Genomic DNA, 12,322 nt, shown 5'->3' on the forward strand with positions numbered 1-12,322 from the left:
CTGCCATCGACGCCTGCAGAGGCTTTGGTATTACACCAAACTTCTTCCCTCGCCATTAGCATATGCAGTAATTTATACAACGATTTTAATTGAATGCTCAGACCTTGGAGTCACATATGGAAATGCAACAATACCAGGGGTGGCTTCAGCTCCTTAAATACCTGGGAGCGGGCAGACACGCACCCGAGCAGAGCGCTGTGGTGAGCAGGGGGCCGAGCTCGACCCGAGGAAGATGCTGATGGCTTTAGGAAGGAGGAAGGTGCCCGTGGGGGTCAGGAGGGACCTTGCTGCCCACGACGGGGCAGCTCCCGGCCAAGGAGGTGAAAGAGGAGAGAGCGACCATCCAGACGCACTGGGGAAACTGAGGCAAGGAAGCAACTTAAAGCAGCTTGACACAGAGTGCCCGGTCATGGCTGTTAGATTTTTCTCTAAAGACCCGCGATTGCTGCGTCTGATTTGTTTTTGTGGTGTGTTTAGCACCATTCTGGGAAATATGAAAATAATAATAACTGTTAAAGATAATGACTCACGGGTTAATTCTCGCTCACAAACAGACAATTATTCCCAGAATGTAAAACATTTTAATAATATTAATGGTGAAAAAGAAATGGGGGTTCTTTTGTTGGGATTTTTTTTTTTAAGTTCCATTAATTCTTTGTTCAATTGATGCATATTCAAAATTATGTAAGTGGGGCCCTCACTGTTTCAATTAGCATTAATGCACAATTATTTTTCTCCATATTTATGCTGCTCTTGCAGGGCATGGGTTTGGGTTGTTATTTCTTTTTTTTTTTTACATTTGTATGTTAATTCAGTGTTTAAAATATCCTTCTCTCCAAACCGTTTGCATGGTGATAAAGTATAATGAGAGGGAGAGAGCTTTATGGCTAAAACACTAGAGGAAGAAAAGGGCTGCCTATCAAAGCAGGAGATAAATCCTGGCTTTTACCAGATCATAAGATATAATTGCATCTAACGTGGAGATTGCACAGAATCAATTCATTCCTCGACGCTGTTTACTGCCGGGAATTTGCAGCAAATAAGCCAGCCTTAAAAACGACTCGACCCTGCGGTGCGGTGGCGTTTCCTCGCCACGCCGGGGCTGAAATAACTTCCGTGCGCTGCGGGCGCTGCTCTGGGAAACACCTGCAGCTGAGAGGCGCGATGGGGACAAACGGGTTGCAAAATAGCTGCCTGAGAGCTTGGGGGTTTGTGGCACCTCTGCACGTTGAAATGGAAATGGGCAGATCTCCGTGCACGGTTATTCTGCCCAGAGGAGATACTAAATTTTGAAGTGCTGGTAGTCACCTCCCTCCCACGCGGCACGGCGAGTGGGAGAGATGGAAATGAGCGTCCCCATCCCTTATCTTTAGAGATGCAAAACTTTGATTTCTTAAATACTTCTTTTTTCCTTTATTCTTTTAAAATACTCCTTTCTTTTTAAAATGCTTCTTTCTTCGTTAGCCTTTTGCAGCATCCCAAAGTAACGACACTGGGATACAGAGGAGGGAAAGGTCCTCCCATGCCATGGCAGCAGAGCCAGGCGTCCAGCCCTGCTCCGCAGCAGGGACCCAGCGCAGGGCGAGGGGCTGGGGCAGGATCCCACCCGCAGCCCGGCACCCTTTGCCACAAGGCCACCTGGGCTTGCGGCGCTGATGAACATCCCCCTGCTCCCTTCCCATCAACTGCTAAAGAAACCTTTTTCTTTTCTGAGAAAAGAGACAGGGAAGGGCTCTGGGGAGCGGCGCAGGGGAACGCTGTTGATCAATCTTCCCGCAGCCCTTTGGCAGTGGTGCTGGCCGGGCAGGGAGGGAGCTGAGCCCAATCGATGCTCGTTAGTGATGCTTTTAAAAGAAAATAGTTTACAGATTCCACTTGGGGAAGGAGATTAGCCTGTTGCTCTCTCTTCTAGAGGTGGTAAAAGGGCTACCTTAGCAATGGAGAAAAGCTTGCACTAGCAGGGCTGCAGCCAGGAGATGAGCTGCTGCTGGTGTCTGAGCTCCGTGTGCTGTCCTCCTCAGCAGGAAGGCTGGTGCAGGCAGCACAGGCAGCAGGTAACGTCTGCCTGAGTCTCACCTTGGGGTCTGGGGAAGAGGGGCTGGGGTCTGCTCCCCACCGGCTGCCAGGCGCTCCCCTCCCCTCTCCTTTCTGCTCCAGAGAAGCAGGGGTTTGGAAGCCACCGGGCCATTTAGCTTGGGGAAGCATCTGGGGATGTTCCCATGGAAGGGCTGTGCAGCAATCCTGCGGCCGACCGCAACGTGCTCAGAGATGCTCCAGCCGCTGCCTCTCCTCCTGCGCTGAGCCCACCCCAGCGCCCAGCGAGGACTGGGGACAGGGCAAAGCGGGTAGGGTCACAGAGGGGTCTGGTTTATTCCCCAATTTAGGGGCTGAACTGGCTGCAGAATTCCCTGAACCGAGCCAAAAAGGCAAGCCAGAAAAACCCTCCCTTTCCCACTCAGCTCCATAAATCATGCGTTGATTCAGGGCCCTTTGAGCTGGCGGCTGGGAAAGCCTGACCTGTAATCAATGCAGAGGCAGCGACATCCCTCCCTGCGGAGCAGGCTTATGGAGGCACGTGCTGGGGAGGGAGATGCTGGGTGGCCTGGTTCCTTTGGGGGACCTCTGGGCCGTACTGGGGGCATCAGCTGGGACCTTACCTGCCTCACCAAAGGCATCAGAAAATCTGCTCAAGGAGCTGATTCTCCATATGCACCATAATTCCCTGCAGGTCACACCTTGCCTCCAGTTTAGGTTGCATTTTAATTGCTGTTCTGGGTCCCTCACAGTTAATTCCTATTTGCACACCAGGGAGAGAAATCACCTCTGCCATAGGTACAAACCACGGCTCGCTATTGATGGTGCTGCTGTAATTAGCACTGCTGAAATATTTCTGCTGGACTCCAGTTCGCCTTGGCTGCTGCATGGCTCTGAGTAAGTGAATGAATCGAACCGGGCGGCTGTTCTCCGGGTGTCAAAGCTGGAAAAAAGGAGGAAAGGGGGGAAAAGCCAAGTGGCAGCATCTGCCTGTGGCTGGGGATCCTCCTTGACAAGGTGCAGCCAGGGCTAATGAAAGGGAAATAATTACAAAATGACACCTTTCTGGCAGATATTTAGGGCTGGTGAACAACAAGGGTAAATGGAGCAGGTAGTGCTCCCTCCTCCCCGCCTGGGTACCCAGTCTGGCTCTGGCTCTCTGCAGCCTCTGGTTATGGCAAGGGTGGGTGAAAAGCGGAGCCAGGATTCCCAAAGGAAGGTGCCAACACTCAGATTCACCGCAGAAGTGCTGAGTCCTGATCCTGCGCTTGGCCATAGACCAAATCTTTGCCTAACCTCAGAGAGGGTTCCTGCAGCCGGCAAGGAGACGGAGGATTTAAGACCTAATTTCCCATTAAATATGTACAAGCTAAAAAGGGCCAAGAGGATTTCTAATGCCAAAGAACATCTGCAAGAGCGAGATGTATAGTTAGGGACAAAGGTATTTATAAAATCATTTATTTTGGCTCCTTTTAAGAGTTTCAGAGGCATCCTTTTGTCCACTATGAGCTGGCTTCTGTCAAAAGCAAAAAGCTCAAGCAGGGCAGTCAGGAGAGCAGAGCTGTGCTGGGGGAGCCCAAGGGGTCCTGGACCGCTCTCCTGGGGCGCAAGGAACATTAAATAATCTGCGGTGCATGAGCCAGGGCTGAAAGAAGCTCCAAGACAAACCCCGGGGTGCAAACACAGAGGTTTTCACCCCAACCTCCAGACCATGGTCCCAGCGACTGACTCAGGAGCATTTGCCCTCTAATCACTGATTTTTTCCCTTCCCCGGAGCCAGGCGGTGACGTTACTCCGTTGGGCAAACAGCAGGAGCTCGTGGCTTCAGCTCTGAGGAGCTTGAGGTTCAAGCTTCATCCCTAGCTCATTAAAGTCCCTCATGCAGAAGAGATTTAAATTTGGGGACCCTACTGTTTCAGGCTTACAGGGAGGCGTATATTAATGCTTCCCTTATTCCCCAACCTGCCATTATAAGCCCTATCAGCTCAGCTTGATTTCCTTGCACCTTGCGTTATGATTGGGAGTAAAATACACCGTGGAGAGAGCGTGGGCAGCGCTGGGGACACTGCATAAGGGCAAGTCACCGGCCCAGCTGCAGGCACGGGGATACACAGCTTGGTTTGAAAGCAAACATGAAAATACAGCAATTTTAGGAAGTAGCTGACAATCTGTGTTTAATAAGTTAAAAATGCAGTTGTGAGTGTTCTTCTGGTTCTGAATTTTGCCATACATCTGCCATCGCTTGGGAAAGATCCTGACGACAAGGGCTCACGCGCCTGCCACGCAGGCTCCTAATTTCATAGTTCAGTGTATTAGAAAATAGGAGGAGGATTTGTAAAGAGAAGGAAATAGTTTAAAACACCTCACGGCTCTTTATGGCTCAGTAGACCTGGGTCCTGAATCGCAGCAGACGTGGGAGTGTGAAGTACGAGCAGAGATATATGCCAGGGATGCATTTATTTTAGGATACGCTTAGCATTAATGTGCACACATAAGTTTGGGGGCTGAATATATTCGTACTATTCATGGGGAAAGCTGTGTTTTCCTCACCAGGAGGCACAAACCCCACGCCACGGGGCACCGTTAACATGGGAAGGGGGTTCCCGTCCCCTCAGCCCCCACTCCTGGTTGCAGATCTGCACATCGCACACGCGTACCCTGCGGCAGCCTTGCACCGCCTGATGCCGATGATGCCAAACCGTTGCTGTTTGACGCCTTTTTCAAACGAGCCTGTCCCGCGTTTGCTAACATCGGCGTTCACCATCGCCCAGAGCCTGCCCGAAACCCTCCTTGGCCGTGACAGCTCCAAGGCAGCGCCTAGCCCCAGGTTTGCTGAGCCCATGAACGTCGTATAAACGAGCTGTCATGTTTCCCTGCACATCAGATATCTTCCACTCACAGGTTCCCCTCTCGTGTTCTGTGGTTTTAACAGCACCTACAGAAACAGGATCCAAGACATGGTGCTCATCCTCGCCACATAGTAATGCACAGCCTGGAAATACTAATCCATATTCATTTCTATTCATGCATATGGATATGCGAGCAGCTATGTACTAAATGCATGCAGGGATATATATATAGGAGTTGGCTGAATGCTTCCCAGGGACCTGTAGGCTTGTGTGAGTGCACAGCTGAGAAAAGTTACTGCAGACACAGCTGCGCATTTGCAAAGATGTGCAGAGCTATATACGTACATGCACATTTTTAATGTCTAAGGGGACTCGAGGCTTACGGCTCTTGCACAGACAATGTTACAATGTTCTGGGCTACTTTTGTAAGAGGAAGGTGCTAAGAAATAATGCTCCTCACCAAAAAGTCCACCGAAAACCCCACAGCTTTAGGAAATACCCATTTGTTGTCTGCCTTGCTCTCTCAGTATTTGAATTTTGCAGGTACCTGAAGAAGTGGTGTAAGCAGGCGGGGAAAGATAAAGTAGAGCAAGATCAATACAGAGCAGTTGGACGATTCATATGCATAAGAATGGACTCTCCACCTCTCTCGTTTCGTATATTTTCCTGACAAGTCATACAGTAAAAAGGAGATGGGTATTTCCCACCCATTCAGTGACCTGCTATCAAAATAGCACCCAAAGGTCTTTGGCTCAGACAGTCGTGTCTTGGTAGGGGAAGGGGAATGGGGAGCAGGGGAAGGGGAATGGGGAGCAGGGGCTGCCAAATGCCTGCTGGACAGGCTGGACAGGCTGGAGCAGGCAGGGAGGTCGGTCGGCTGCAAGCACCTGCTTATCTCAATTGCTACCATTTCTCCTAAAAAGCAGAGGTGCTGAGACAGCCCTCCCATCTCCAAACTGGTGTTCAAGGAAACCTGGGGGTACAAGGGCTATTTAGCTCAAAGACAAGAGACTGAAGAGGAGGCAGGAGACCTAAAGGGCCGCTGCAAAGACCCAATGCTGTTCCCCATCCCATGCCAGACAGGGGAGAAATCCCAACAAAGGTACGTCAGGGAGGACAGCAGGAAAACCCTTCTGACTGTGGGAAGAGTGAAGCTGCTCTGAAGACCTCCCCAGGCAGCCAGACGGCATCGCAGGGCTTGTCTACCCAGCAGCAAACAGGACGATGCATCTAGAAAAACCCGTGTGATTTAATTCAGCTGGGGTTAGGCTGGAAGTGAGAGGAGGTGAAGACAAACAGGGCCAGGTTCTGCAAAGGAATTCCGGCCATTTAACTAATCCTCGTTAAGCCCGATGGAGACGGAGTGTGGGAGTGCGGTGCCCGCAGCCCCACGCATGGTCGCCCCGGCCTGGCCGCGGCCGTGGGGCTCGGTCCCCCCCGGTGTGGGAGCCAGGGGGGAGGCGGGAGAAGCGGCCCGGGGATGCGCTGGGACTGACCCCGCTGCCCCGGGCTGCCTGGCAGCAGCAGCAGCGAGGATGCTCCCGCTGTCACCTCTGTCACCTCCCCATCCTCTGCAGCACCAGGAATAGAAGAGGGGGGGTTGCTTGGTCTGTGTTTACAATATTTGGGAGCTGGGGGGAGGTAAAGCAAGCAAGCTGGAAAGCTCTTGCAAACAGAAAACACCCTGTTTCTCCTCTTCTCCCCCTCCCAAAACAGTAACGTTCCCACCCAGCCCTGCAAGGAAGTCGGTAGATGAGTTTCCCGCAGCGGTGATGCCATCCCTGGGACTGGGTATGTGCGATACTGGGTGGCAAAGCAGCGTGGCTTGGGGAGGAGCGGCTGGAGAGCTGCCTGGCGGAGAAGGACCTGGGGGTGCTGGGCGACAGCCCGCTGAATATGAGCCAGCAGTGTGCCCAGGTGGCCAAGAGGGCCAATAGCATCCTGGCTTGTATCAGCAATAGTGTGGCCAGCAGGACCAGGGCAGGGATCACCCCCCTGTGCTGGGCACTGGTGAGGCCGCCCCTCGAATGCTGTGCTCAGCGCTGGGCCCCTCACCCCAAGAAGGGCATGGAGGGGCTGGAGCGTGGCCAGAGCAGGGCAGCGAGGCTGGGGCAGGGGCTGGAGCCCAAGGCTGGGGAGGAGCGGCTGGGGGAGCTGGGGGGGCTCAGCCTGGAGAGGAGGAGGCTGAGGGGAGCCCTCATCGCTCTCTGCAACTGCCTGAAAGGAGGCTGGAGCCGGGGGGGTCGGTCTCTTCTCCCAAGGAACAAGCGATGGGACAAGGGTAAATGGCCTCAGGTTGCACCAGGGCAGGTTTAGGTTGGATATTAGGAAAAACTTCTCCACCGAAAGGGCTGTCAGGCCCTGGCCCAGGCTGCCCAGGGCAGGGGTTGAGTCCCCATCCCTGGGGGTATTTAAAAGCCGGGGAGATGTGGTGCTTGACGACATGTTTTAGTGGTGGCCTTGGTGGTGCTGGGTTAACGGTTGGACTTGATGATCTTAAAGGTCTTTTCCAACCTAAACGATTCTATGATTCTATGCGGATCAGCACGGCACACACTGAGCCGCCCTGAGCAGACAACAGAAATTTAGTCCCGTTTTCTGCAGCTTGCAGGAGGATGGATGATACCTGATCTCGCATAAACCTGCCATGCAGGCATAGCCTATCAAAACTGCCTGAGCAAATTTGAACTGGCAGAGTGAATTTAGACTGGATCAGTGTGTTATGTCATATAGCCACAAAGGCTTTTTATCTGGTGCTAGAAGCCCTGAAGCTGGATTTACAGTGCCATGAAACCCTGTGCCTGCTCTCTAGAGATAGGGAGGGAGTTTATCCCAGGAGGAGCAGAGCACCTTTCAGTCCATCTTTATGGAAAGATTGATTTTTTATGAAAAGTATTATATTTCTGCTTTCTTATAATGCTATTGACAGTTTTGGTTTTGACTTGCCTTACCCACACCAACGCACAGTGGTGCAAACACAGGCACTACAAGCGCTCAGTTTGCACCCATATTTATGTACATGCAAATCCCTTCTCATTGAGACAAGCCATGAAAATCTGTCTCCATCTTGAGCCAAATCCTTAGAAAAAAATTACCCTTACACATCCCAGAGTCCCCCCCAAGCACCTTTGGCCGTTGTGTGTCTGAAATAGGGGCTTTGCAGCTGACACTTCCAAGATTTGATGCAATGCAGGCAGTAAATAAATAAATAAGGCAGAGGGAATGAGAGTTAATGCAAAACGATAGTGTTTCTCAAGCTACAAAGGGGAAAATATTGACTTGAAATGAGCAAGAGAGATACAGAGCTGGGCTTGGAAGAAGAGCTGGCTGAGCAGCGGGCAGAGATGATTTGGTGTCTTTGAAGATGCTCTCTATGTGCTAGAAGTTCAGCAACCTGCAGGAACGCACTGGTCAGCCCAGAGGCGATGGGAAATGGGCCGAGGGAGCGATGAGTCGCCATCGGCGGATGAAGAGTAAACAAGGAGAGGTGTCTGTAAGTTTGGACTGCCCTAATATTTTGTGCCTGTCACCTTGACCCCTAAATCAAACTTCTTGCGCTGTGCCTGGGTACTCATTACTCCCCCCACCAGCACACCCCCTCCAACCTGCCTCCCAGCACAGCCTCTAGCAGCCCCCCGGGTTTCAGAGTGACCCCCTGGGGCACACAGGCAGAGAGATGGAAGAAATGAGAAAATCAGATACGATTGAAATCCCTGGGAGGATCTAGGCCGTTCGTGCAGAACTAATCCATCAGGAAAAACAAGGCTAAAGCATTCCTCTCTTAATGGGAGAATCTACGGGAGCTTCCAACAGCCCGTGAACTCGGGAGCAGCCACAGAGGCTGCAAGCAGGACCGAGCCCCGGGATGCTGCAACCCCATCCTTCAGTGCCCCTGGTCCTTTCATTTCTCAGCAGCCAGCGGGATGCTGCAAGCACCAGGCTGGGGCAGCAGAGCTCCAGCTTAGGGATTCGTTGCTTCCAAGGATATTTCCAGGGCGGATTCAGGGGCTCAGCAGGCTGCAGCAGGTCCCTGGATGCAGCTGCAGCAGGGTGCTGGCTCCAGGGAGCTGCTCCCACCCCATCAGAAGGCCCTGCCGCTGCAGCTTGCTTTAACAACGTAATGGGGAGCATTTCTCCCAGCAGACAGGGACCAGGGCAGCAGGTTTAGCCAGCAGCAACAGGGCCTCCTTGCAGGAGGAAAGCTGCAGGACCTTGTTTTGGACATAAGCAGGGAACACCGCATTTCTTGGTGCTTCGAGAGTTACTGTTGCAGAGAGAGAAAGAAAAGGGGAATTGCTGGCACTATTTGCAGCTTGAGCGGTTTTTCTCTTGCAAATCATAATTACCCTCATTAAATCCATCTCCACAGGAATGGAGACACAGGATTAATAATACACACGAAAAGATTCGAGCGCAGATTCAGGGCCTCGTAAAGCCCAGACAATGGCAGGGCCCTGATGCGAGGGAGGATTAGGGTCGTCCGCAGAGCACAGAACAGCCTTTAAGAGGACTCCTGCCGCCCCGAGTCCTTCCAGCAGAACAGAGGCAAAGCCGCTGCCTAGGGACCGAGCGGCTCATTCTCCTCCCTAATCCCACCATTGTGCAGGAAAAGCTGGGGGCAGTGGTTTGCCTTTTGCAAGGAGCCGGGGGAGGCTGCATCTCTGTTGGATGTGTTTCGGGCCCCAGCACCCAGCTGGTTTTCTTCCCAGCGCTGCCAACCTGGGGCCGCTGCCTGCCCGTGTGCCGCAGGGAAGGGGCTCTCCCATTGCACCCCTATTATTTTTGCACCTCTGTTATTATTATTGCACCCCTATTATTGCCCACCTACTATTGCACCTGCAGTAAAACCGTGCCCATCGCCTGCCAAGCTCCTGCAGAGAGATTTTAGTGGAAGATATTTCCAAAAACCCCAGTAAACAGGTCTCTAATAACTTCCCAACACACTCTGAACAGACAGTAATTCCATTTTTAAACTGCAATCAAATCCTTTAGTTCAGGCAGCAATTTGAAGTGTGACTGGTAAATACAGGGATTCTTTGAGGCACCAGACCTCTGAGGCTTGAGCTGCTTACAGCTGCTGTTTGTAGCTTTGAAACATAATGCCCGTTTCATCTGATAGTCCTGCCTTTCCGTAACACCCTCCCTCTGCCGATAGCTGCTCTCAACTGGTGGCGTCCCCTTCCCCGGAGAAAAGTCACCGTCCCAAGTGCAGCGCCGGCCGGCACGGCACGGCCACGACCCCGAGGCTCCAGCGCAGCTCGCGGCTGCAGAAAGCGCCGGTCTGCGGGACGCAGAGGGCCAGGACTTGCCCTGAGCTGGAGAACAGCTCGTCCTTCCCCAGCAGAAGGGCAGCAGGAGCAGCAAGAGAAAGATTTACTAGCAAGGAGAATCCAGGAATCTGGGTGTGTTGGGATGGAAATATATTCTGAAGGACAACAGAGGCTGTCCGGCAGTGAGGGACATTAAAAGGGTGACATATTAACGGTGCAGGCATTAGCTGTCTACCAAAGCTAGTTTTAAGCCAGTCCTCACTGGGGGACCTAAGCCCTGCTTCAGCAAAGGGTGCCCGGCCGTGGCCACCCGAGCTCAGCCAGGTTTCTGCATCCGATGGGCGATGCCTCCTGATTTATTGCAGAGCACAGCAAGGCTGCTGCAGGTCCCACCACCCGATATTGCCCCAGGCCTCACCTTGGAGCAGGAGCTGGGTAAGAGTAGGCAACGCCTTTACTTCTTGGTTTTAGAAATGAGTTTCTTTTGGAAAACATACCGAGGGAAATGAAAGCTGACATGACCTTGATGGAATTATTAAGGTTATTGATTGGGCTGGGAGCTCGGCATTGCTAATTCCATCAATAAGAAATATGATATTGCAACAGTCAGGCCCGATGATTGATGGCTTGTCTGTGGGTTTAATAACACTTTGCATCTGCACAGCACCCTTCATTTGTGGGTCTCAAAGTGCTTCGGAAACATTAATGAATGGGCACTTGCAGTCACGGCGTGATGTACCCAGCACTGGTGCCAAAGGATGCTGATGGATCTGCTCCCATGGGCACCGCTCCTGCTGGAGACCAGACCAAGAGGCAGTTAATAGCTGCTTTCCCCTGTTATAAGCTGGTGGCTAGTGAGAATTGTTCCCATTTAATGAAAATCCCCCCTTGTTGGTGTAATTCACAGTTGTACCCATTGCCTTGATTGCTGCCTTGTACAGCATGTGCGGCTGGAGCAAAGCCACCGCGTGGCCTTGAGTCCACTGGCACCACCGACGACATCTGTGCAGGAGCTTTTGGTGGGGACCGACTTCAAAGAAGCAAAATCTGATTCTGCCGAGTGCCCATGGCAAAAGCTCAGGTCCAGCCACCTTCCCATGGGATGGATGGTAGCAGCCCCACACCAAATCCCACCCCAGCTCCAGTCACCCCAGGTCTCAAAGTGCTCAAGGAGCACAGAGAGCCCTCACTCACCGGCGTGCCAACGAGAGATTTGAGCACAAAGGATAACGCAGCTCAGCAGCAGCACCCAGCCCAGGACCCCGGTCGCTCAATCCTGCCCTCTTCCCCCCGTCCTCACCACTATGCCCCCACTCCCCTCACCAAAATTCACTGTCTGGCAACACAAGCTGCACGATGCCTCCTCCAGCCCGGCCGAAATTGCCTGGGACCCGAAGCCACACAATATAGCCCTGGTGGTGAAGAGACATGAGAAATTTAGAGCTGTAATTAACTCCTGCAAAGAGACATTTTGGTTTCATTTCAGGCTGTGATCTGGAGGGTACCTGAACATGACAGGCACCTGGCTAAATTGCCTGGGACCTTGTTTATTCAAAGCCCAGAATCACCCTGTACAGTTTGTTGTATTGATTTGCTCGTGTTGAACACGACTCTATAAACAGCAAATCTGCTGGAGATTTTCTCTCCTTTTCCTGCAAGATAGGAAATAAAGGGCAAAAGAGAAAGGATGGGAAGGAGCAAGCACAGAAAAGGCATTTTCAGCAGGCCATAAAAATGGATCTGACACCAGGCTGCCTCCTGACGGGAGCAAAGTTATTGCAATGGAAATAATCTTTTAAGAGGAACGCGAACAGGGCTCAGGAGCCAGAGCCGATCCCGGGGTCAGCCAGCACTGCCCCAGGGCTCCCCCGCCTCCCACGAGCCGGCACCCCAGCCCAACCGGGGCCACTTCACTTTTTCCTCTACTTTTCTCCATTTACCCCCTTTATCGTACTTCTGAGTCCAGGAAGGCAGATTCCACCCTGAGTTACTCTGGAATAAATCCAGCAGGAGCTGGGGAAGGCAGCGGCACCGGCCCCAGTATCATCTCCCGGCTCTGCAGCCCCGCGGCAGTGACACGGGGCTCTGCCCCGCGCGGGTGGGAGGGCGGCGGGGTGAGACCCCGCTCCGTGCCCCGGGTGATGCAGATCTGAACAGACACAGTTTTCC

The 12,322-nt window shown here is 52.5% G+C and overlaps 1 long non-coding RNA gene across 1 annotated transcript; it reads left to right on the forward strand.

Moving 5' to 3' along the window:
- Positions 1-1,917: 1,917 nt before the first annotated feature.
- On the forward strand, positions 1,918-5,124 carry LOC148055389 (uncharacterized). Its single transcript, XR_015705559.1, has 3 exons — positions 1,918-2,054; positions 2,809-2,931; positions 4,669-5,124. It is a non-coding gene; the product is annotated as an uncharacterized LOC148055389 (long non-coding RNA).
- Positions 5,125-12,322: the final 7,198 nt, after the last annotated feature.

The sequence above is a fragment of the Nipponia nippon genome, unplaced genomic scaffold, assembly GCF_047370975.1.
Source record: "Nipponia nippon isolate SJK-2023a ecotype South Korea unplaced genomic scaffold, ASM4737097v1 scaffold_23, whole genome shotgun sequence".
NCBI lineage: Eukaryota > Metazoa > Chordata > Aves > Pelecaniformes > Threskiornithidae > Nipponia > Nipponia nippon.